At 33.7% G+C, this 22,986-nt stretch overlaps 1 protein-coding gene and 1 long non-coding RNA gene across 10 annotated transcripts in view; both read left to right on the forward strand.

Annotated features, from left to right (window-relative positions):
• LOC128238446 (dystrophin-like) overlaps positions 1 to 22,986 on the forward strand; it is a 198,707-nt gene that overhangs the window by 131,416 nt on the left and 44,305 nt on the right. The gene's annotated exons all lie outside the window — the stretch shown is intronic.
• On the forward strand, positions 17,238 to 19,129 carry LOC128238449 (uncharacterized). 2 transcript variants are annotated; one of them, XR_008261706.1, is made up of 3 exons: positions 17,238 to 17,448; positions 18,481 to 18,577; positions 18,872 to 19,129. It is a non-coding gene; the product is annotated as an uncharacterized LOC128238449 (long non-coding RNA). The 2 variants fall into 2 exon arrangements; XR_008261705.1 differs by lacking the exon at positions 17,238 to 17,448 and having other exon boundaries at positions 18,312 to 18,577.

Consider the following 22,986-nt stretch of genomic DNA (forward strand, 5'->3'; position numbering starts at 1 on the left):
GGAATATCCTGTGCAATTAATGAATGTGCTATTTAAGTTCTCGTCTTTGACATTGGAAAAGAAAATCTCAACACTAGATCTGAATACTCGATCTAATTTCGCTCAGCATCCTAAAAGATTTCATGAATAACAATGATTATGCATTCTCAGTGGGTATTACATTGTTTTATCATATCACGCTGATTGCATGCGAGCCTTGATTATATTTGACAAACAACGGAACTTTCCCGCTTGTCATATTAGATGATGAATAATAAATGTACGGTGTGACAGTGTCGGAAAGGGAATGATGTATTGTATGATACATGAATCTCCACAAAATAGGAACTCACAGCTGTGGTTTCAGCTTCCTGATATTGTTTGTTCTAAAAGATGTTTTTTCTCTCTGACTGTCAAGCAGATATGCCGGGCATAATATTAAGTTTAATATCAGTTATCACAATATCAAAGACGTTATTAATTAAGAAGTGTCAACTACCTTGAAAGATGCACTCTTACTCTCAAATAAGATGAGTATCACAATTAATACAACTGTTTTAGTTTACCAAAAAAGATAAAAAAATATCGAAAACAATGGTTCTTATGATTAGGATACTGTGTATAATTTGAAAGAAAGGTGCAGAAAACATGGCTAATTTCTACCTTATGAGACAATTATTAAGTTGATCACTGTAATTCTTTTCGAACCCACCAGTCATTTAATATTTGCATGTGCATTTTCAGCTATTTAATACAAGGCAATAAATCGCACCTTGTGAACACCAAAAGTATATATTTCTTTTTGCGCTCACATGGTGTCAAATAACTTGCAATCTAACACTCACAACAAACAATTATCCTCTATCTAAAAGTTTGCACCTATGTAAATGTATGAACAAACTAGACTAATGAAATACCAAAATAAAAAAAATGCATCAAAAAGTAGCACTGAACAATTTGTTCAATGATGCTTTAACATTAGTATTTTTTGTTTCTGTTAAATATTTATAAGTTCATTTAAAATTTTCACTTGTCCAATAAATTTTGAAATTTAATAGTTATTAGGGGAAATCATTCTTGATGAAGTTTAATATTTTGTAACGCAGAGAAAATTGGCTCCCAGGGAATATTGTGAAAATGTTAAATTCATGTTTTTGGTTTGTGTTCTTTGTGTTATAAACAAACAGGGGTCTGAACATAAAATGCACATATTTTGTGCAGATATTGAATTTTGTACTACAATTTATTGTCAAGCCCACTTGCAGTGAGACATCATTGTCACAATGGTGGTTCGGTGTATGTCCAATGTGTCTGTTAGTCCATCCGTCCAGACTCAACTTTGTTGGGGCTGTATTTTGACCATGCATTATTGGATTTTTAAAAGACTTGCCATGAAGGTTCACCTTGATGAGGTGGCATATCGCGCACAGGACCAAGGTCTGTACCTGAAAGGTCAAGCAGTCTGCGAAATAACCCATGTGCCCGATGCCCGGGGCAAGTAAAAATCCCGCCGGGCAAGTAAAAAATCGTATTTGCTTGCCCGATCGGGCAAGTGAAAAAAGAGAACGAAATCGTTTATCCGAAAATCAACAAACAAAGTAAATACGCTAAATTTGATGACGTATTACTCGACTTTTTAAAAGTCACTAAATTTGATGACGTTTTACGCGGTCTGTATCGACTGGTACACTTACTCCGCAGTCCGAATCAATAGACGCTTATAACTATGCGTATAAAATTGAAAGCCGATTGGACGCTTGATTTAAACCAGTCCGATGCAAGCGTTTTAAAGACGAAGGTCATAGATCAGATAATGTCATTTTTGAGATATGTTCCTGGTGCTAAACCAGGAAAGAAACGTCCTGTACCCAAAGATAATGCCAACACAGATGTCGACAGAAGATATTGTTTTCTTTCTTCTTTTGTCATTTAGAGAATGAATAAAACAACTCTGATGTGATCTTTGCTTTATATTTTATTTGAAATTTATTCGGGCAAGTGAAAATTGGTCCGGGCAAGTTAAAATTGCCAGGGAGATGCCCGAAAGGGCAAGTTCATCTGAGAAGTTATTTCGCAGACTGGTCAAGGTCAGACATAGAGGTCAAAAGTTGAAATGAGTAACTATAAAAAGGATTATACCAAGTAAAATGTCTGTCCCACCTCTTATCCAAGTCTTACAAGATTTCCAAGGAACTTGTCTCCATGTTTCTGATGATGAAGTGGCGTGTCGCTACAAAACCCCAGGTCTGCCCATCAAAGGTCAATGTCACATAAGAGGTTAAACGTCAAAATGAATACTGGAAACATTTTTTTTACACCTTATCAGCAAGTGATACTCTTCCATATGATTGCAAAATATATGATGTTACTTTTAAGGCATCACATAAAAACATAACCTCCAGAGGCTTTATAATAAAAATAATGACAAGCTAATTTCTACATCTGACACCTTAAAGGAACTAGACACCAGAATGATACACTTGCAAGAAAAAAAAAGAAAATTGTCCAAAACTTACATAAAACTGATATTGATGTGTACAACACATTGAATCTTATTTACCGAGTATCACATTGCTTGGACATTTTTTGCATTTTTTTCAAATTCAAATTTTACTGGGATCGCCTACCAGTTGTAAATACCAGTAAATTTAAACATAACGTTTGTGTATGTATCTGTACTAATCATGTGACTTTCACATGCTAAATATACACACTATAAACTGAGAAACCATTATGCGCTTTTTTTAAAACTGATAAACTCAGCTGAGACAGCAACGAAATATTCTTTCAATCATGTAAAATGATGTATAATCGGCCTCGTACTAGCTCATATTGACAATTCTAGGCTTGTTTTGAGGAATTACTGTGTTTGCCAATTTTGGGACCATCTGGTGTCTAGCCCCTTGAAGTTACCAACAAAGTTGTCTGACAAAAACATACATTTGAGTTGTATACAATGTTTTCCAATATTGGACTGGTTAGCTATTAGAAAACGCGAGCACTGATGCAAATAAGGTTTTGTTCAATTTTAGCAGAATATTGTCTGAGTTTGAATAAACCAAATATTATTGGAATTGTCTGTGACACAATATCGGCAATTTTTTGCGCTATAACACTTATCACATATTTAGGTGTCCGAAAGTGCCGTAAGCCCAGAGTGGAACAAATAATTGAAAAATAGTACAGAATTATTGGATTTTCCCTTGTGCTGAAAAAAAGTGTCACATTTAGAATGAAGAATAATGTTAAACCATATTCGATAAACTATATCGGTCGTACGGAAGCTTTTTTATATGGGATTAGAGTCTGTTTAAGAATATGGTAATCTTGTCAATGAAAGAGAATTTGTATCTGTCTGGAATATGATACTGCCTTTGATATGGTAGATTCTGTGACATTGATTTATTGATGATTATAGAAATTTATTAAACACATCATAATGTATGTCAAACAAAATTTGAATGGAAATATTCTGCTCAGAATGTTCTTATTTGATATAATCTATTATTTAAAATATAGTTTGAAATTCAGAATATATTAGCAGACAGATATTTATTTGACATTTTGTGATAGATTATGCAGGAAAGACAGAAATCGGTCTTTCGGAGTGGGAAAATGATTTGAAAAACAGAAGTTGATCGGATTTATAAAAGTGGCTGGTCATTACCAAAATTGGTCAGTATCAGCTATTTAAAAAACAAACAGAGTGCAATTATGCCAGTTTTACAGGAGGACATTTAAAAAAATCTGTTCTGTGTCCGTATTACAGAAGCATCTTATGTCTTTCTTAAGTAACATAAGTTAACTTAAGTGTAAAATGGATTTGTTTTTTAAAACTAGTTCTTTAAGATGGAGTTTTCATTTTTATAAGCATAGGTGTCCATATTTTAATTGAAGAATATGCACTAAGCTTAACACTTAATAAAAAATAATAAGGTAATTCAGTAAAGGAATTTGCTGAATTTAAGAAAAATGTAAAAATTTAACTTAAGATGCTTCTGTAACATGACACTGCAGTTTCTTCTATTTTGGAATGCAGGAAGAAACTCATGTGAAATAAAAATCTTTTCTGAGAGATTTGTCTGAAGCCAGTTCTGGCATTACATGCAGAAGTTCCACAGAATAAGTGCTGTCAGACAATATGGTCGACCTAATCGACAGTGTACACTTAAATTGGAAATAATTATGCTGCGGAAAGGGCATTTGTGTGTGCACTTGGCTTTTTGTCTTTTCGACAGAATTGATTAAAATTGGATGTATTTCTTAAGTTTGAGTATTAATTTAAAAGGAATGTAATGGTTGACATTAATTATTTGAGACAAATGGGATATCGGAATAAGTGAATTATGGAGTATTAAATGTCTTGAAGAATATTACAAATTGAGACGACGGATGCATTAAGCTACATTTATTATTAAATGGTTAGAAAAATTCAATTGTTTGAAATACTGCAGTACAGTACGTATGATTTTTTGTTAATATTTTCTTGGATAATACGAAGTTGAACACCAAAGTGTTACTGCTAATGGATTCCAGAAAACTTGTTTAACAGAAGGAATTTTAATGCCGCTGCCGTTAATATTAATATATTGACATGACACCAAACATTTACCCTGATAGATATTCATAGCTGTAAAACCAATGCAGAGATTTACTAACCACATAACAGTGGACAAACAAAGCGCATAAGGAATTGAATTTAATATACTTTTTTGTAAAACAAAGTAGGTTATGAATTATCGATAGCAGTCTGGCATCAATATCAATTTAACTGCAACGGTATCATACAATGTGGATCTAAAATGTGAATGACACACTACATAAGTTAAGTACAAATGTGCTTTGAAACCTTAAATGCAATGAGCGAGAAGGTTCCCGATGAAGAATACAGGTCCCCGTTATCTTGCAAGCCACCAGGGGGAATAACTCACTGCTTCCGACGTCGGTTTTCCGAAGACGATAATCTGGTATTGACTACAAGTCATTCTGAGGAACGTCTTAGTCGAAAAGCAACTGGATTTATACGCCACTTATCAGGGGAGCTAATCTGTCAGCCAAAGAAGCAAATTTTAAGGGAAACAACTCCGAGATCAAAGTCTCTTCAAAGGAATTACTCAGGGGAGATAACTGAACTGAAGTCTATAAATAGACAAAATTCAGGGGACACAATTCATGGATCTTCCAGAAGCCCTCTTAAAGTAAAGCAAAAGAAATTCAGAGTTACATTTGAGGTAATGTTTGATTTAACTGATTGTCAGTCTTTTATTAGCTTTTGTTCCAGGAAGAAAATAATTTGTTTAAGTATTGTCATAGCGATGGTGTAGGTGCTCAGGGGTGTTGTTGTAGTGTTAAAACTTTGACCTTGACCATTATGCTTAAATACTGTCTACATTTCCACGAAACTTGGTACTCATATTGCCATATACATATGCACATGTACAGCAACCCCCATAACTCTTATCTGTAATAATTTTCAAGTTATGCCACTTTTTAAGAAAATAAAACAACATCCACAAACAAATAGCATAGGTGTTCACTCCACAATTTCCTAATCAGGTTATTGTGATGGTAGTTTAAGCAATCATTTTATTTTATGTGAGAGCACAAAGGAACATGTTGAAAGTGTGGTTCTCTGCCTTTTAGATATAAGATGGTATTTATTTTTCAATAACTTTTGAGCCCTCCTCCGTTAGTAGTTCCAAGCTAATAGGTAAAACCCCTGATGATTACGCAGTTAACTTTCTCAGATGTGTGAAGTCAATTTACAGGCTATCAATGTTGCAAATGATTCTGAATTCACTGAGGGTATTTGGGCAGACAACAAAAGCAACCATCATTAAAGGCTCCATAACCTTCAAATGCTAAGCTCCTTTGCAAGCAGTAGGACAGGTAATTAAAAGTTGTCTTAAGCTGTGAGACTATTTAATAATTACCATCCTAACAGAGATTGATTTCACAAGAATGTTATATATGGCGATTACTAAAATAGATTTCCATTTTAGAGGTGCATCTTTTTGCAGTGTTTCAGTTGGGCCTAAATTGGACTATAAAACGTTTCCCCTCACTCAACCAACCCCAAAAATCAGCATTAATATTTTTGCATGTTTAGCTATTAAATAAATGGTTACAATTGTATTATCAGTATCAGTATTATAATATATAAATTAATATTTTTCAAAAATGCATTATTTAGTTAGAAGTTAAAGGTTTATCACTCCAAATCAATGTATAATGTTATACATATGTATGTATTGATTTTGAATAAGAGTGTCACTTATATATATATAATATAAATATAAACAAAAGCTTTTCGACATACTGTAAACCCTAATTTAATTAACATTATCTAATTATTTCCTTGCTAAAGTCTGTTTCCTCAGTTCAAAAAAAGCTTGTGTCTCACTGGTCATTGTTTTCACAATTCTAAACAAAACTCAAATTTTTATGGATTTTTGTTTGTTTTATTTCATGATGAAAAATTGACTTCATTAGAAAATTATTTAAAATACCAGCCCTGGGCCCTGTTAAAATAAAGGTCGTAAGACTGAAGACAATAACTTTCTAGACGTAACTCCATTTTGGGCATATTTTTCCAATAAAAATGTCATAAGGACATTTATTGCATGGATTCTGCTGGTTACTTTACGGTTGAACCTGAGCCCTAGTAAGCAGTGAAAGGTTTAATAGTAAGATAAAAAAATTCTTATTGAAATGTGGCGCAGGGTCTTAGGAGAGGAAACAAAAAATATTTTGAATCTGGCCTATATGTAAGTCAGGATCTTTTTTAAACCCTGATATCTTAATTCTTCCATGTCAGAAGTCATTAAAATTTAAATCTGTGTAATTTCAGTAAATTGGTAGGACTAGTACGCATGCAAACAAACATTTTTTGAAGGATGGCCTATAAATTTAGAGCAGGGGTTAATTGACCATTTTAAGATTCAGCTATAAATGCTGTGGCTTTATTAAAGACAAATCCATCTTATGGGAAATAAATCATTCAACACTTCTATTATTTAACATTCTAGACTTTTATGTCCATATGGGAAATTTCAGAGTATTTTCAAAAAGTATTGAGTGATAAAAAAAATGATTGTGTATCATAACAACACAAACACAGGGTTTATTTTATATCATTTGATGCTGTATATACATTTGTAAAATCTCATTAGTATGATGTTGAGCCTGTGGCAAGGAGTTGCGATCAATTCGTTTATGGGGAAACTGTCATGGTGAAACTACGTTTCCATTATCCGACAGGGATTAGTACATAATCTGTCAGAAAAGCATTTCCGTGACTTCGAACGCAACCTGTTTTTCCCATGCTTGTTAGCTCCCAGCTTTTCGTCACTTCAATGGAAATGACCAATAAAATGAACGTCCATCGAGACTTGACCTTACATGTTTGGTGTTCTTTGAATTTCGACCTTAATTAACAGAAATTGTAAATACGCGAGTTTTATTATTCATTAGAGAAAGAAAAAACTATAACCTTTTGTGAAGAGAATTGGGAAGCTATTAGCCTAGAACAGAATATGTCCGGGAAATCGCTCGTCTATTGATTCAGACTGAAAGTTTGATCAATGTCCGCAGATTTTACCACTCTTCTGCTCCACAAAAGTGTCTTCCCTCCTTGGACATCTACAGAATGTGGGACGCTGAAATTGATAGCATTGTCTTGTTATCGGAGCGGTAATTGTACAAACTGTGAGAATAATTCCAATATTTAAGCAATTTATATCCCTAATGGGACACTCAGTGGCTTATTGATCAGGAAATGGATTATTTTATGATTAGTCCTGGTATAATATAATTTTCAGAAAATTACGATTTTCGATAATTTTATTTTTATGCCCCCAAAGGTGGGCATATTAAAATCGCAACGTCCGTCGGTCCGTACGTCCGGCTCTGTAACTTTCCCTTGTATGGACAGATTTTAAAATAACTTGCCACATGTGTTCCACATACCAAGACGACATGTGGCGTGCAAGACTCGTGTCCCTACCTCAAAGGTCAAGGTCACACTTAGTGTTTATTCACAATGGAGTGCTGCATATAAGGACATAGAGTATAGGTTGTCGTGTCCGGGCTGTAACTTTCTCTTGTATGGACAGATTTTAAAATAACTTTGCCACATGTGTACCACATACCAAGACGACGTGTCACGTGCAAGACCCGTGTCCCTACCTCAAAGGTCAAGGTCACACTTAGAGTTTATTCACAATGGAGTGCTGCATATAACGACATAGAGTATAGGTTGTCGTGTCCGGGCTGTAACTTTCCCTTGTATGGACCGATTTTAAAATAACTTGCCACATGTGTTCCACATACCAAGACGACGTGTCGCCTGCAAGACCCGTGTCCCTACCTCAAAGGTCAAGGTCACACTTAGTGTTTATTCACAATGGAGTGCTGCATATAAGGACATAGAGTATAGGTTGTCGTGTCCGGGCTGTAACTTTCTCTTGTATGGACAGATTTTAAAATAACTTGCCACATGTGTTCCACATACCAAGACGACGTGTCGTGTGCAAGACCCGTGTCCCTGCCTCAAAGGTCAAGGTCACACATAGTGTTTATTCACAATGGAGTGCTGCATTTAAGGACATGGAGTATAGGTTGTCGTGTCCGGGCTGTAACTTTCCCTTGTATGGACAGATTTTAAAATCACTTGCTACATGTGTTCCACATACGAAGACAACGTGTCGTGTGCAAGACCCATGTCCCTACCTCTAAGGTGAAAGATACACTAAGTGTTTATTCACAAGGGAATTCTGAATATAAGGACATAACAGTGTAGGTTGTCAAGTATGGGTGGTATTTTTTTATGTTCAGAGGCAATTTAAAATAACTTGCCATATGTATTTGACACGTAAAGGCAAGATCAACTTTTCATGTACTGACCTTGTTCGTAGGTCAATGTCACATTCGGGGGCATTCGTCACATACTGTGACAGCTCTTGTTCTTAGTATAATCTCATTGTTGTGTGATTAGAGTCACTGTTAAGAGATTTCCTAATTTATCAATTTAGCCTATTCCCAGAATTCCTAACTTTTTGTGGGCAAGGGAACTAACAATGTATCAGAGTTTGATCATTTGTATTATAGCTATCTCCCTTGTTTAGGAAGACCAAATCTTATTTTGTGAAATGAGTTAGCTATTTAATTTTTTTCAAGGAAATACTAAAAAGCAAGATTTTTTTATCTCAGTAAACCATTTCTGCAATATTAAGTTGACTTCTTTTTGTATCCAAATGTTTTTTGTTCAAAATTTTAAGGATCTACTACCAATGCTCTGGGCATTAATTATAATAATTGGGCTTATCAGCTTTATGCTTCCAATGGACCTTACTTATCATCTAAGTGCCACCGTTTGCTTCCTGACCTGTGTTAGGGGGAGATAACTGATGTATGGACAGATAAAGCATGGTATGTGAGTGGTAAAGTATGATTTAGGGATATTGAGCTAATTACAAATTGAGAGGGGCAAATTACACCGATTCCAAAGTGACTTCTCAGACAGATTTTTCCCTTTTTTTTCTCTTATGAATCAATACATGGTTATATACCATATCAGACCCGTGGCGACTCTCCATCTTTGTAGGTTTTGAGGCTGAATGCTTTGTAATTTTTTAAAACATGGTGAACATGCTGGACCGACTTAAATGATCAGCTTCTTATTTTTTACATTTTAACTTCATTGCATTTAATCCTACGGGGATTGGGTAACTGTATCAAATACATAGTGGTTATGTTCAACATATATTTTGTCTAAGATTTATTTAATGTTTAGTACACAAGTGGAACTTTCATACCTAGTCTAAATAACACCTCTTTGGGGGTCGTGAATCACTAGAAATCAGTGTTTTTGTGTACAAATCTGTCAATTCACTGTTTTATTTATAGGAAATGTATTTGGAGGTCTGTTGGCCATTGACTTTTTATATTTCCTAAATGCTGACCATTTAAAGTATTGATTCGTGCATTCTGCAAGAAAAGTTTGTACTCGAAAGTTTTTTTAGCATTTGACATTATGATACTCGCAAAAAACACTATAATTGTGAACGATGTTGATATTATTTGTATAGCAGTATGGGTTGGCAGATTAAATGTTTTGTTAATAAAATATCTTGTAATAAAAATATATATCAAGATTTATGTCTGCATAACAAAGTAGAAAGCTGGGGCATTACATATAGCTGCATGGGCTAAAGTACATCATCCGGCTGGGGGGGGGGGGGCTCAACTTGGCTTGCATCCCCATTTTTTATATACATTTCTTTTATTTAATGTCTGTTTTCTTGCATATATCTGTAACCAAAATGCAGATTTCTATGAAACGATGTGGCTGGTCAGTGCCCACTTGGAGCCATGCCAGTGAAAAAGTAAATCAAAATGCAATTACAATTGATGAAAGTATGTCTTGTGAAGGTAAATTAGAGGAGAAAATTTGACAGATAATAAATATAAAGTCAGTCTGCTGTTAGATGTCATAAAGAATAAATTGACAGTTTCTAACAGTTGTTCATGATTTCTTGTGAAATATTCTGCCAAGAATAACTGATCATTATTATTAATAATTATACTTGATAGTTAGCAAGGTTTTGGGGTAATTATGCCCCCTTTTGAAAAAAGTGGGGTATATTGTTTTGCACATGTCGGTCGGTCGGTCGGTCTGTCTGTCTGTCGGTCGGTCGGTCGGAATACCAAATGGTTTCCGATCAATAACTTGAGAACGCTTTGACCGAGGGACCTCATACTTGGTATGTGTATTGGTCATCACCAGCAGATGAACCCTATTGATTTTGAGGTCAGTGGGTCAAAGGTCAAGGTCAGTGTGACCTTTACATGAAAAACGGTTTCCGATCAATAACTTGAGAACGCTTTGACCCAGGAACCTCATACTTGGTAGGTGTATTGGTCATGACCAGCAGATGAACCCTATTGATTTTGAGGTCAGTGGGTCAAAGGTCAAGGTCAGTGTGACCTTAACATGAAAAACGGTTTCCGATCAATAACTTGAGAACGCTTTGACCCAGGGACCTCATACTAGGTAGGCTTATTGGTCATGACCAGCAGATGAACCCTATTGATTTTGAGGTCAGTGGGTCAAAGGTCAAGGTCAGTGTGACCTTTACATGAAAAACGGTTTCCGATCAATAACTTGAGAACGCTTTGACCCAGGAACCTCATACTTGGTATGTGTATTGGTCATCACCAGCAGATGAACCCTATTGATTTTGACGTCAGTGGGTCAAAGGTCAAGGTCAGTGTGACCTTTACATGAAAAACGGTTTCCGATCAATAACTTGAGAACGCTTTGACCCAGGAACCTCATACTTGGTAGGTGTATTGGTCATGACCAGCAGATGAACCCTATTGATTTTGAGGTCAGTGGGTCAAAGGTCAAGGTCAGTGTGACCTTAACATGAAAAACGGTTTCCGATCAATAACTTGAGAACGCTTTGACCCAGGGACCTCATACTAGGTAGGCTTATTGGTCATGACCAGCAGATGAACCCTATTGATTTTGAGGTCAGTGGGTCAAAGGTCAAGGTCAGTGTGACCTTTACATGAAAAACGGTTTCCGATCAATAACTTGAGAACGCTTTGACCCAGGAACCTCATACTTGGTATGTGTATTGGTCATCACCAGCAGATGAACCCTATTGATTTTGACGTCAGTGGGTCAAAGGTCAAGGTCAGTGTGACCTTTACATGAAAAACGGTTTCCGATCAATAACTTGAGAACGCTTTGACCCAGGAACCTCATACTTGGTAGGTGTATTGGTCATGACCAGCAGATGAACCCTATTGATTTTGAGGTCAGTGGGTCAAAGGTCAAGGTCAGTGTGACCTTAACATGAAAAACGGTTTCCGATCAATAACTTGAGAACGCTTTGACCCAGGGACCTCATACTAGGTAGGCTTATTGGTCATGACCAGCAGATGAACCCTATTGATTTTGAGGTCAGTGGGTCAAAGGTCAAGGTCAGTGTGACTGTAAGCTGAAAAAAGGTTTTCTGATTGTCCATATTTTATTTTCTTATATAGTAGACAGTAGAAATTTATATGTCACTAAATGCATGAGTTGAAGTATCAGTTTTCAGTGAACATCTAGTTTAATTATGCCCCCCTTCGAAGCAGAGGGGTTATATAATTGCTTTGCACATGTCGGTCGGTCTGTTGGAAGACCAAAGCTTGTCCGAGTGATAACTCAACAATTCCCGGACCTATGGTCATCAAACTTGACATGAAGATTAGGTATGACCAGTAGATGACCTGCCTCATATGCATCCAATGACAAATCAGCTGTCATTTCAGTCCATGCATATTTCATTCAATTGTCCAAATATTTCTGGCAACTTGGCGCTCAGGGGGCATAATGTTTGACAAACATCTCTTGTTTATACAAAAATTGTTTGAGAGTTTATTTTCTTGGAAAATTATTTTTAGATAATGTAATCGAGTCTATTTTTTCAGACAAATTCAGTCAAGATGTTGTTTTTAAAATTTCTAGAAGATTTCCAGAAAACTGCATGAACCCAAGGATTAACCATAAGATACAGAAACGGGAAACAGAAGATGTTTTGAGCAATTTCATGTTGTTTAATTGACGGTCTGGCATTATCAACTGATCACATTGCCCACTGGTGTGAGTTTTAAATTAATTAACTGCAAAACATTTGCCTAAAAACCCTAAGTGGTCGAAATTATATTTTATCCAATTAGATGGCAGTATTTTTCAAATCTGCCCATACAATATGTGGGAGAATGCCATGAGGTCAAGCCATAGTGCAGTCCCTATAGGCATGGCCAGACTTTAAAGTGATACTTGTATTTATAATCAATAAAATAATCATATACTTTAAGTGATTAATCTTTAACTACTTACTAAATAATGTATTTATGGAAAATAATAATTACTGATAACAAGATTGTAACCGTGTATTTAATAGATGAAAATGCAAAAATATTAAATAACTGGTGGGCCCTTAAAGATTTACGAAGACACTTATATCATCTCATTAGGTAGAAATAACGTATTTTCTGCACATTTCTTTCAAATTAAACACAGTATTCTTCATAAGAAACATTGTTTTCGATATTTATTTATCCTTTTCAGTAAAAATTGTATTAATTGTTGTAATGCTTATTTGGGAAGAAGAGTCCTTCTTTAAAGACTATAATACCCTTGATGAAATTACATAGTGAGAGATGGATTAATGATTATCAAAAAGATGTGTCCACATTTTTGTTGCTTTATCAAAGATTATGAGAATGTTTTGTGGGTCTTAAAAATTACATAACAAAATAAATGAGGCATTGCAGCTTTAATAGGTGAAAGTCTTTGATCAAAGACATGATATTTGTATTTCAGCTGCATTAGCATCAAGCTTTTTAAGTTCAATGATATCGGCATCAAGCTTTTTAAGTTCAATGATATCGGAATGTCAAAACTATACCAGAAGTATTGTCTAAATTCACTGAAAGAGTTTTTTCAACATGGAAATGAAAGTGTATTTAACATGATGAGTGTACAAAGGTATTTAATGTAATTTTGCATGCAGTTTTCAAAAGAAACATCCCATGCCTGAAGGAGGTACAAAACATATGTTCATCTTGAGTTAAAGCTATGAAAAAAACTCTTGTTAAGAGTTGAGCTATGAAAAACATTTTCACTGAGATGCTAATGCATTAACTCTGAGCTGTCTTTGATGTTATTAGGCCAACAAAAAGCACTTCTGAAATAATTATGTTTCTGGTCCTAAAACATTGATAGATTCCTTTGAGCTCTGAGCTGTCTTTGATGTTATTAGGCCAACAAAAAGTTCTTCTGAAATAATTGTTTCTGGTCCTAAAACAAAGATAGATTCCTATGAGCTCTGAGCTTACTTTGATGAAGTAAGGCCAATTAAAAGTTGAAATAATTATGTTTCTGGTCCTAAAACATGATAAGATTTAACCATTTGTATTTGATTTCAAGGCTGGTAAGGTTAAAATGATTAGAAAATAGATATGTAGGGAAGTTTTGTTGAATATAAGTTACGAATGTAAATGCTTAATCAAGAATTCTCATGAAAAATCCATGAATGATTTTAGGTTGACAATTTCTTCTGGAAAAAACTTTTTTGAGTTATTTTTAAAGCCCTTTATCATTATGGCGGTTGGCCTCATCTCATGATAGAGAAAATGCAATTTTTTAGAACAAATGGCCAAAACTGAACAGCCATTTACATGATAAATAGTACACAAATTATAATTCACATTTATTATGTGTGCAAGTGTAGAATTTTTGGCCGTTAACTCTGGCTGGAATAATTATCAAGTTATGCCTCTTTAAATGATAGTTCGATGAAGTCATGATTTTTGTGTTAACTTGGCTTTAACATAATAAAGTCTTCAAAATTATTATTCACATGCAACTTTGTTCATTATCATCAATATTCCTAGTGACAATGAGCACAATTATGTAGCTACACTGATAACTCTGGATTAAAAAAATATTGCATTATGCCCCTTATTTGGCTGCAGAACTGCAGTGGTCGCTCTCTTAAAAATCTCAGATTAAATTAAATTGTTGCTTACCTGAGCTTATATTTTATGACAAATATAAATCTGCTAAGCATTAGGCCCACTTATCTAGATGAATATTTCTGAAGTTGTGCCCCTTGATCAGCTGAAAAAACAGACGGGGCTTATCATGGCAAGCACTTTTTCTACTTTCAAAATGATACATTTGAAGGAGAAAATTATCAATTAACTGAAGACATTTAAAAAAATACAATCAGAATCATTTTTACCTTACTTTTTATTTGAGGTAAATTTTTACCGTACTTTTTATTTGAGGTAAATTTTTACCTCACTTTTTACTTTGAGGCAAATATTTACCGTACTTTTTATTTGAGGTAAATTTTTACCTCACTTTTTACTTTTAGGCAAATATTTACCTTACTTTTATTTGAGGTAATTTTTTACCTTACTTTTTATTTGAGTTTTTTTTTTACCTTACTTATTGCTTTGAGGTAAATCTTTCCTCACAAGCAATTTGATACCTCTCTTCTAAATTAAACTATGTTTGATGTTGTTAATGTTATTTTTCTAAGTGACTTAATGACATGGCTAAATGTTTGGCTATCCTTTATTGAAGGCTTTATAATGACTCCAGAGAAGAAACTACTTTTTTACAAAAAAATGTTGCCTTTTTTCCTGCGCATCTTCAGATTTATTTAAACATAAACCATATGTTATGTTCTTTTTGTGATTTTCCCCAAGGTATTTACCAGTTTAATATTGTTGTATTTTTTTTTTATTAAATGTGAAATTTTGGTTATTTTATGCAGTTCATTTGTATGAGGTAAAAATATATAATACAATGCTACTATAAGTTTAAGGTGCAGTTTTTAAATGATTTAGTATGTTTGTTGTTGTTTTTTCAAAGAAAAAAGTGGATGTAAATTTGACATAGCCTTCGATCAAGGCGTAATTACTGTAGTGCAAAAACTTCATTGAACCCTGACCAAATCTAAAAAAATAAGATATTCAGATGAAACTTGGTATAAATGTTCCAGAAAAAATACACACAATCAGCAGGCCCATAACTCTGGCTTACCCCGGCGAAATAATGACCATGGTCGACCATGGTCCCCACGGTTTTTGACAGTTTTTGACGGTCAACCATGTTTTATCATGGTTAACCATCAAGTACCATGGGAAAATCATTGCCTGGACCACGGTCGACCATGGTCGACCATGGTCTACCATGGTCGACCGTGGTCGACCATGGTCTACCATGGTACAAAAAAATATCACCATGGTATACCATGGTTTGACCATGGTCGACCATGGTCTACCATGGTACAAAAAAAGATCACCATGGTATACCATGGTTTTTGAAGGTCAACCATCAAGTACCGTGAAAAACCCCACAGTAGACCATGGTACAAAAGTTTTACTCCGAGAGTCACCATTTCAACCATGGTCTACCATGGTACACCAAGGTTGACCATGGTCAGCCACTGTGACAGTTTACCATAGTCTACCATCATCCTTTTTTATCTGATTATTTACTTTGGATAAGTCTAAAAATGATTTGTTGATTTTGGTAAATAACAGAAATAGCAACTTAATAAATGTGGTCTTATTCTTTACTGATATTTAGTAAACACACAACTTGTCAACAACAGAAGTTGTGTTTCAGTATTAACCCTTTACCAGCTGTTCTGCTAATTTTAGACTCATCCACAACGAAAGCATCTGATGGAAAGGAAGAATATCTATTGGAAAGGAAGAATGCCAAATTTGAAAACCTTTGAAAACAATTTGTGGGAAATAGAGCATTTGCTCATTAATGAGCATCTATGCTCCATTCCTCTGTGAAATGATGTTCTTGTGTTTAATTACTGTTCAAGAACTATGCAAAACTGTACTAGAACAGTAACTGATCACTTTTAAGAACAGTTGTACTTGAACAGTTCAAGAATACTTTTTAAGAACAGTTCTTGAATTTTTTAAAGACTATTGTTGTTCTAATACTGTTCTATATTAAAGTCTTAAGTACAATATAAGAACAGTTCATGAATAGTGTTTGCACTTAAAATGTTCTTGAACTGTTCATAAAGACAAGTTGGCACATTTAAAGAATAGTTTATGAACTTTTATGTTCTTAATATGTTCTTGAAATGTTCTTTTTAAACAATTTGGCACATCATAGGAACAGCTTATGAACATGGCAAGTTCTTAAAATGTTCTGCATATGTCTTTGAAAGGAAACTTGTACAAAAACAAGTAGTTGCATCAGCAACAGGCAGGAAGTTGAGGTAGCTGTGGTTACAACTGGCTGGTGCATTTAGTGTAACACATTTGGCCCAGTTATAACCCAAAGATTATAAATAAAAAATAACAAACGTAAAGAAAATTCCATATCAAAATAACATGAACATTAAAATTAAATTTATTTTAATTAAAGCACCACATATATCATATGTATCATGTAAGGTGCCATGGATTGCTGGTCACCTTGCCTGGATACAGTAATTTATATTTTTTATATATATTTTTTTTTAATAGATTTATTTATTTATTTTTTGTCAAGATTTTGTCAAGTTATTAGTAACTTTTTTTCATGAAAAATGTGGAATATTTTTTAAAATGACATATATTCACTATCTTGTCAAAAAAAAAAAAAAAAAAAAAAAATAATTTTTTTTTTTATTTTATATAAAATTACTGTATCCAGGCAATGTGACGAGCACCTGTGGTCAACACTGGTTAATTAGTTGTTAAACCGGTTAAATATAATATTTACAAAATACTATAGCCATATTCTAACGTAGCTATATAACTATATTCTAACGGTTACGCATTTAAGACGAAACGCTCTTCACTGGCGGAGATAGTTTCGAACGCCCGCCATTTTTGTCGAAATAATGCGCCAAATAAACTGATGTCTTGTTTCGTTTATTTAAGGTAAGTTCAAGCGATGTAAGGAGTATAATTCAGTAACGTTTATAACGATCTTTTACGCTAATATTATTGTTTAAAATAACATAGCAACATTTTGAAGTAATGAGCAAATATGTTTTGTTGTAATACATTTTCGCGACAAACATACGAAATACGTTTGTGTAGAAACACAGTTAAATGCTTGTTTTTGGCTAGCGTTCAGCTAATACTTAATTTATATATATATTAAAGCAGCTTTTAAATTTGTTTCTTAACGTTGGTAAGCTATTTTTGTCGAGAAAAAGGATCAATTGTAATGGGCCGGCAGCGATGCAAAAGTGGGTGGGGAAGGTCAAAAACTAAAACCTTTCAAAAAGTTTTTATTGTTTGAGGAACGATCTTTTAGGGGAGTGAAACATATATTTTTGGCGACATGTAAGTAGGGAGTTAACAAATTTTATATTAGAATATTAATATTTTTTATAAAAAAACTTTCACATTTATTCTAAAAAGTCTGTTGACATTATCACTTTGTTTTCATGTCAAAATGCTCCAGACTACCTATTTAACAATGTTGTGAGTTCGTTATTATATCTTGTCAAATAAAAAATAAAAGTTCTTTAGGTTAATAATGAAAAGTAGTGGATGAGAGATCATTTCCGGGTTACAAATATGTTAATATCTTTTTAAATATAGCTGCAATCAAAACAAAGACATTGTTGATTGGACAGTTTCAATAACTTCGACTCAGTCACAAATATACTCTTTATGTTAAAAGACAATATAGCTTTTTGATTTGAAATCTGATAAAATCTTATATCATAAAATATGCTCAAATCCTAATTACAGCTTCTCATGTTGCAATGGATAAATGGGTATGAATCATGCTTGTTAAATATTGAACCTCAAAACTAAGAAGAAATTGATTTTTTTAACATTTTTAAATTTTGGTCCTTCAATGGACTTTTGCATCGCTACCAACCCTTGACCTTTTAAATAACCACTATGCAAGCAAATTATGGTTAAGTGTCTGAAATGTTGTTTCGTCTATTTTAGCCAACCCAAAGGAGCTAACAAATAAATCATCAGTCCTCAAACGAATCAACCAGTGAAGGAGAAAAACATTCAAAGCCGTAAATTGTCAAATCCATCAGTGAGTAGACTATTTTTTAAAGCAAATGGTAAGATTTTCATTCTGGTTTTGAAAACAATATGGTTGGATGTGTGGAGTGGATTTTATATGTAACAGACAAACACTAATGAGAATCTTTAAAAAAAATCAGACTCAATAAATTTGAGCTCTTTGGTTCGAAAGAATTAAATAAGCTATCATTAATTTATATACCTGCAACATTGAAATCTTAATTCGCACTGATTTGATAACCAACTGGCCGTTAGTTATTTGAAAATGTTGGCAGTACAAATAAATAAAAGAAATATTTTTCAGGTTGGAAGATGGATGTCAAAGTCTTAGACAACGAAAGGCTTCCAGAGTTAAGAAAAGACCACTTCAACAAAAACAATCATGCAAAGAATGACTGCAAAAAATCTTTTCGCAGATGCGTTTCATCATCAAGTGTATAAGGAAAAGGGACCTGGGTACAGAGACTAGATGTAAATGTCAAGGACTGAAATGAGCAATTCAATGGTTTCTTACTAATTGTGTTTATATGCGTCATAAGAAATTAAAACTGTTATAAATGGATGTGTAGTAATGATGAAATTATCACCTTGTGTCGAATGACATTAACTATTCATGAATTTAGTTCATGAATGACATTTTGGAAAAATAATGTTCATGAACTGTCAAGTTCATTTACTAAGCAGGAGTTCATGAACTTAGTGGGAGTTCATGAACATGATTTGTCAAAATTGTCATTCATGAATAGTTCATGTTATTCTCATCAAACGCTTGACGTCACTGACATGGATAAGTAATTTGCTGGACTAAAGAAGCTCGATACATGGAAAATGATAAATGCGAATCAATTAATACGCTGTCGTTCTAGAATCAAAATAACAACTGTATGACTAACTTTTATCAGTAAATACAAAACTGAGTTTGGCGCGCTGATGCAAAAAATTAAGTCATTAATAACTATGCATTTAAACTCCAGAATTACCTTTAAGAACCATTAATGTACAGGTGCATACTTTTTGTTTCTTAAATACAATAACTTTATCAACTGTGTTAGTTTGAATTTTTTATCCATGTTTTTATGCACATTGGTTAAAAGTACATGTTTGAAAAATATAATGATATAATTAAGGAGAGATAACAGTTTTACTTGCGTCTATGCTGTAAGAGCGCAGTAGGGCATGTGAGCAAATTTCATAAAGCATGTTAGAGCATCTTGGGTCATTTGCTTTCTTACCCTACTGCGTTCATACAGCATAAGCGCAGTAAAATGTGAGCAATACTTGTAACTTTAATACATAATCATAAATGAAAAAAATGTTCATTGTGGTAAAACAGAAGCAGTTAAGAAAAGTAATCTACTTTTCATGAAGAATTGAAATTGGTTACCTAAAACTGGAGCTTATAAGAAAGTGTTTTCAATTTTCTTGTTGACTATTTCTTTCATAATAGTGGTTGACATTTTAAACAAGAAAGTTATAATGTAACAATTGTTCAAGATTTGTTCCTAAAACGTTATCGTTTAACAATTGTTATCACATCTAGCCAGGAATGTACTGGGTAGATTTCAAGATTTTAATCCATGCAAGAACATTTCTAGATCCGTACTTGATCTATTCTTAACGTGTACAAGAACCACTAGAAAATGATAAGAACATTTTAAGAAATGTGCATGAATTGTTCTTGAACTGTTCAAGAACTGTACTTTTACTACTATTTAAGAAATGTGCATGAATTGTTCTTGAACTGTTCAAGAACTGTACTTTTACTACTCTTTAAGTGTGCAGGAACAATTCAAGTTCTTGAAATGTAACAGTTTCAGTTTAAGAACTATATTGAAGACGCTCCAATATTTTACATAATGGACAGTTTGAGGCCTATATCATACTAAATATATATATATATATATATATATATATACTATAATTTTGTTCTAGTCAAAGTTTGGCACAAGTTGTTAGCTATTGCAGAGAAATAAGACATTTTTTTTTCCTTCTCATATACATGTAAATGGGATATCAACAGAATACAGTACTCGGCATGCTAAACTAGATGACGCCATAAACATATTTTAATCAATACAATTCCATTTCACTGATTTTGATCTTTGTTAAGTTTGTTGTCAATCCTATTTATGTGACCATGGTCTACCATGGTATGTGACCATGGTCTACCATGGTATGTGACCATGGTCTACCATGGTAGTTCATGGTCTACCATGGTAGTTCATGGTCATATACCATGGTAGTTCATGGTCATATACCATGGTAGTTCATGATATATCATGGTATACCATGTAACGTCAAATGGCCGCCCCACGGTTTATGACCATGGTCTACCATGGTGTGCTACCATGGTCTACCATGGTGTGCTACCATGGTCAACCATGGTATCAAACCATGGTAGACCATGGTCTACCATGGTATAATACCATGGTCTACCATGGTGTGATACCGTGGGGCGGCCATTTGACGTAACATGGTAGTCCATGGTAGTCCATGGTCATATGACCATGAACTACCATGGTAGTCCATGGTAGTCCATGGTTATTGGCCATCATTTTCGCAGGGGCAATTTATTAAAACTTGAGCCCCTTGTTCAGGTGAAAAAAAAGTCTAGCATTTGTTTAGGCTCAATGGTGCTCTTGTTTCGTTTTATAAAACTGAATTTTTATTTATTGTTGAATTACAGATTAATAAATATTCTTTTTTGTACTAGAAATATGTGGCTGTTCAAAAAGATCTCTCTAGTTTAACACATAAAGCACAGCCATACCTGAGCTTTTTGACAGGGCTAATCAGTTTGAGCTAAGGTCAGAGTAGGATGCTGAGTTTATAACGTACCACAGTGATGTTAAAGCTTTCTGGCAATTAGGGATGGATTTCCGTGCCAAATACTGCTAAATAATTGTAATGAATTGACAGAAAAGTGCTTAATTGATTTAGTTAAAGGTGGAATAGGTGTTACCAATAACAGTGGTAGTATTGGGTATCTGATTAATTTGGTGATAGTGAAATTTGAATAGAAATTGAAAGTATTGAAATTGGAAATACTGACTGTAAAATTGGAAAAATATGCCTGTAAAATAGGAAAGCTGTCTAAATTATACACATGACTAATGAGAATTGTGTTTGTCTAGTTTGGGATTTAGGTTGAAGATGGATTTACAATAATTATATAGTTTGGCAATTCATGAAACAATGGTGTCAAGTTATGATGATGGAGAAATGATTTATGAAGCTTCGTTCAGTTAATCATCCTGAAAAGTTGGTTTTGAAAGTGATAGTTGGCGTTGAAAATGCAAATATTTGTTTAAGCGTTCGCAGAAAATTTAGTTATTCTGTTATAACATATTTTAAACTTGGATTTTCTGGCTTTCTGTGATTGTCTGCATTTGTGATATTTTTTATGAGGATTACTAATAAATATAATGTGCATTCTTAATGAAGTCAAGACTGATGTACAAAGTGTTATTGTTAGTGGGTGTTTTTAGTCCTCTAGAAGAATAAGTCAGAGGGCAGGGTGCATCACGGCGCCCACTAATGGTTTAGAAGACCAAAATAAGTGCCAGCTTTCTTAGTGTTCAGTGTGAAATGCTGCGAGAATGCATTTATATTAGCCAGTGGGCACGCATATTAAGCTTTGAAATTACCCACTTAATATAACCAAATTATGAATGACTGAGATAAAAGCTTATAATAGGCATTGTTTTTTGTTACTAAATGGAAATTTGTGGTAATGTTATTTGCTGTATGGATCTTTGGCTGTCAGTCAGCTATTCTAAATGATTAAAAGTGAATCTGTCTAGCGAATCCGTTGATGGAGGGGTGGGCATGAACACTAAGCATTTATTATGTTATAAATTATTAATATTAAATATATGTCTGCTATTGAATATTCAGAACATTTAATTATTCAAAAGTTTCTTATAGTGTAATTTTTTATTCTAAGTATAAAATTAGCAATAAGCAATTGTATGTTTTAAATTTTGAATTTATTTTGACTACATAAACAAATTTTATATGATCATTTATTCTTAGTTTTCATTGATCTTAATATCATTCAATTCATTCAAATTAAAATGCAAATTGGCATGCGTTGAATTTGTAAATATGCAGCTATCATTGGTACATTTTTAAAATATGGATTACAGAAATACTAAATAAATGTCAATGAAATGCTGGACGAATTCAGGGATTTATTTTCTTTAAAGAATTATATATGATCAAAAAATAGTTTTCTATAGATTAGATGGTCCACATCATTGGCTTTCCTGTGGTCAGTTTTGCATGAGATTTTCTGGGTCTTTATAAATATGTAAAAAAAAGTTATAAATGTATAAAATAATTTGATTTCAAAGGAATGAACATCCTTCCCAATAAAAGATTAATCTGCCTTCCCTTTAAGCAACTATAAATTATTTG

Source organism: Mya arenaria, chromosome 6 (assembly GCF_026914265.1).
Source record: "Mya arenaria isolate MELC-2E11 chromosome 6, ASM2691426v1".
Classification (NCBI taxonomy): domain Eukaryota; kingdom Metazoa; phylum Mollusca; class Bivalvia; order Myida; family Myidae; genus Mya; species Mya arenaria.